The sequence below is a fragment of the Vulpes vulpes genome, chromosome 3 (assembly GCF_048418805.1).
Source record: "Vulpes vulpes isolate BD-2025 chromosome 3, VulVul3, whole genome shotgun sequence".
NCBI classification, from domain to species: domain Eukaryota; kingdom Metazoa; phylum Chordata; class Mammalia; order Carnivora; family Canidae; genus Vulpes; species Vulpes vulpes.
The window spans coordinates 125,258,114-125,262,325 of NC_132782.1; the positions used below are offsets into that span (position 1 = coordinate 125,258,114).

Here is a 4,212-nt window from a genome sequence, read left to right on the forward strand (position 1 = left end):
ATAAAAGAAATTATCACTGTGTAAAAGATACTATTCATTCATTCTTTTATTGAGCCATCCATTCATTTGTCCACCTACCACGCACCCGTTAAATATTTATTAAATGCCACTCATAAGGGTAGAGAGTAGGGTTCCTTTCCTGTAGGGAGCTCACAGTATAAGCTGGAGACAGAAGAGGGGCCATATCATCAAAGGTCTTGGACACCATGTTAGGGAGGTCATATTTTATCTCGTAGGAGGTGGAAACCCATGGAAGAATTTTAAGGAGAAGGATGTGACTAACTCTGCACTAAAGCAGTCTAGCAGTCTAGCAGGGGGATGGAGTGGAGGGAATGGGACAAGAAACAAGATCAGTGGCAGTGGGGCCATTGCTCTTCTAGTCACTGTCTGAGACCTCAAGCAGTGCTTGGCCCTGGGTAGTCCTGAAGCTGCGGCATGGGAGACTCCTGGATCCGCATGGGTACTGAGATGTGAAGAGACAGGGAGGGTAGGGACACAAGTCCATCAATTACGCTGGCAAGGCTCACTAAGAGACAGCCTAAATTGTCTTGTTACCAGGGATTCACCCCGCACACTCTACATTGTCCACTGTCCCTCACTAAACTGGTATCTAAAAAAAAAAACAAAAAAACTGGTATCTAGGGAAGCACTGGGGATACTAAGGACATAATGGGTCTTGATTTTACTTTGATCATTACATTCAATCTGGCTTCCCTTGTAAACCAATCCCCAGTAGAACTAACAAACATCAAACTGTAGAAAAATTGTCATACTTGTGTTATTCCTTTGCTCTAGTCTTCATTTTCCAGTAGAAATATCAGGAGGTGGGAAAGCCAGAAGCCTACATAAACCAAAAATTCTTTTATGAATTCCTCATCCTCCCCTTCTGCTGACCATAATAAATAAAAACAGATATTTAAGCACATAATATTTATAGATCTTGCCATATGTGTAAATATATATGTGTACATATTTCCACATATATAAATTGAAATTATACTTGTTCTCAAAATTTGGATTGATAAATTCAGACTATCATGGAATACCAAAAAGGTGCCAACTCTGGAAGCTTATTGTCTTCATTTCAAATCCTGGCTCACCTTCTTGCCAGCTGTGCAACCCTGAATAAGTCACCTAACTTCTTTGTGCCTCAGTTTCTTTAACTACTAAATGGAGAAAATTGTGTTTCTGCCAATTAAAAGTGTTTTGAAGGGTTCTATGAATATAAAGGGCTCAGAAGAGAGTCTGGACCAAAGTAAGAGCCTCATTAATGTTAATTTTTATTAATTATATTAGCATGACTACTCTTCATGTTGCGAAGGAGGCAAGTGTGCCTCCTCATGGGCCTTTCTAAAGATAGAAGTATCGAATTTAAATGTAAGACAAGCAATAAATTTGCTCTTACTCAGCACAGAGGCAAATGCAGTCAGAGGACAGTGGGACAGAAACTTAGAACAGGGAGGTAAGTCCAGTTCCTTTTAGAGTCACTTTGTTAATTACAGTTTCAGCATCTCAGCCATTTGCAAACACTCTTCTCTAGCTGAACTGATTTTGGTGACTGCTTTTCCCAGTTCTCCATCCTCTCCCTGGTGTCATCAGCCCTGATCCTGACCTCCACTGACATATAGATTTCTGTTTTCCAAGTATCAGAATTTCTGGGTGCTCACCTTAGGCTAAATGCCACCTGCAGGACATATCTGAGTGGTCTAAATAGAGCTGTGCCTGGGTTGGCGCCAATTCTTTTTGCACCAGAAATACTAATCTCCTTGCAGGTGCTTTCAAACTGACTTCCTAGTAGAACAGCAATAATCAGTATCATCACATTCTAACTTTACTCTAGATTGCTAAGTCTTTGAACTTAGGGACTGGTTTTTATTGAAACTATAAATTGCTATATGAATGCAGTAAGGATTCCCTCTACTTAGTTCACAAAATATAAAAAAGTGAAGCAATGGAAGAAACTGCCTAGTAAATTTGAGTTTTAAAAACTTAAAAAAATTACTCACCACAAAAAAAAAAAATGGTGATTATGCAACAGATGGAGGTGTTAGCTAATGCTATGGTGGTTATCCTTTACCATGTATAAATGTATGAAACCAACATGTTGTACACCTGCAGTGAAACTTACACAGTGCTATTTATCAATTATTTCTCAAAGGCTGGAAGAAGAAACTTTAAAAAACTCAAAAATAAAAAAAATAAAAAACTCAAAAAATCTTAGGCAATATTAAAGTATAAATGACAAATTTGGAAACTTTATGAGTTCTGACAACTGAGAAATGAATTTCCTTAAGGTGTAAGAAATGCCTACAAATCAATAAGGAAAATACTGATAAGAGAGCAAGCATAAGAAATTTGTGGCAGGAATAATTAAAATCAATAAACATGATAAATTTTCAACTTCACTAGTGATTATATAAACATGAAATAATAAAAAGATACTTTTTTGGCCTATAAAATTGGTAATGATTAATGATTAAAATAGGCAATTATGACAAAGCTACAATAAAAATTGTCTCTCACATTGTCCAAACAGTACAATACTCTAGGAACAGTATCTGACAATATGTTAGCAAGGGCTAGCTAAAGGCCTTAGAAGAATCCATACCTTTGATCCTGTGATTTCAGTTCTAGAAATCTCTTCCATGGAATTAGGGATTCATAAAAAGATTTTTGTACAGAGTTGTTTACTACAGTCTTGGTTATGATGTAACATCACTAACAACAAAAGAGCAAAACAAGACAAAAACAAAAGAACCTGAAAAGGAGTATTTTTAATGAGTTAAAGGTAGAGAATGATTGCACAAATTTTGGTTCACTCATATGGTAGAATTATTACTCACCATATTTAAAAAATAGTTTTTATTGAGGGGTGCCTGGATGGCTCAGTCAGTTAAGCGTTCACCTTTGGCTCAGGTCATGATCTTGTGGACCTGGAATCAAGCCCTGCCTCAGGCTCCCTGCTCATCAGAGAGTCTGCTTGTCCCTCTCTCTCTCCTTCTGTGCTTTCTCTCCCTCTCTCACTCCCTCAAATAAATAAATAAAATCTTTAAAAAAAGTTTTTATTTTATTTTATTTATGTATTCATGAGAGACACAGAGTGAAAGGTAGAGACACAGGCAGAGGGAAAAGCAGGCTCCTCGTGGGGAGCCTAATGGAGGATTTGATCTCAGGACCCCAGGATCATGACCTGAGCCAAAGGCAGATGCTCAACCACTGAGCCACTCAGGTGTCCCCTAAAAAAGTTATAATTTAGATTCCAGTTAATGTGTTATATAGCATTAATTTCAGCTGTACAATTTAGTGATTCAACACTTCCATACATCATCCTGTGCCCATCACAAGTGCCCTCTTTAATCCCCACCACCTATTTAACCCATCCTCCCTGCCCACCTACCTTCTTTCTGGTAACCCTCAGTTTATTCTCTATGGTTAAGAGTATTTCTTGGTTCGTATCTCTCTCTTTTTTCCCTTTAGTTTTTTTGCTTTGTTTGTTCCATATATGAGGGAAATCACATGGTATTTGGATTTCTCTTTCTTTTTATTTGTGCAAAAATATGGAACCTTTGTGAATTTGTGTCATCTTTGTGTAGGGCCCATGTTAATCTTCTCTGTGTCATTCCAATTTTAGTATATGTGCTGCCAAAGTGCGCTGTACCCACCATATTTTTTAAATAGAGACTTTATTTATTTATTTATTTATTTTTTTATAACTGGTATCAGAGTCCAGAGATTCAAATCTTTTTTTAAAAATTATTTATTTATTTATTTATTTATTTATTTATTTATTTATTTATTTATGATAGTCACACACAGAGAGAGAGAGAGGCAGAGACACAGGCAGAGGGAGAAGCAGGCTCCATGCACTGGGAGCCCGACATGGGATTCGATCCTGGGTCTCTAGGATCGTGCCCTGGGCCAAAGCCAGGCACCAAACCGCTGTGCCACCCAGGGATCCCAAGACTTTATTTTTTTTAAAGATTTTATTTATTTATTTGAGAGAAAGAGCCCATGTGGGAGGGAGGGGCAGGAGGAGTGGGAGACAGAGAATCTCAAGCAGACTTCCTGTTAAGTGCAGAGCCCCACTTGGGGCTCCATCTTGACCCTGAGATTACAACCTGAGCTGAAATGAAGAGTCTGATGCTTAATGGACTAAGCTACCCAGGCACCCCCCTACCATATTTTTAATGCATGCATTATTAGCCATGGTTA

General features: G+C 38.1%; 1 non-coding gene across 1 annotated transcript; it reads right to left on the minus strand.

Moving 5' to 3' along the window:
- Positions 1-3,551: 3,551 nt before the first annotated feature.
- Positions 3,552-3,653, minus strand: LOC112918490 (U6 spliceosomal RNA). Its single transcript, XR_003234705.1, has one exon. It is a non-coding gene; the product is annotated as a U6 spliceosomal RNA (small nuclear RNA).
- Positions 3,654-4,212: the final 559 nt, after the last annotated feature.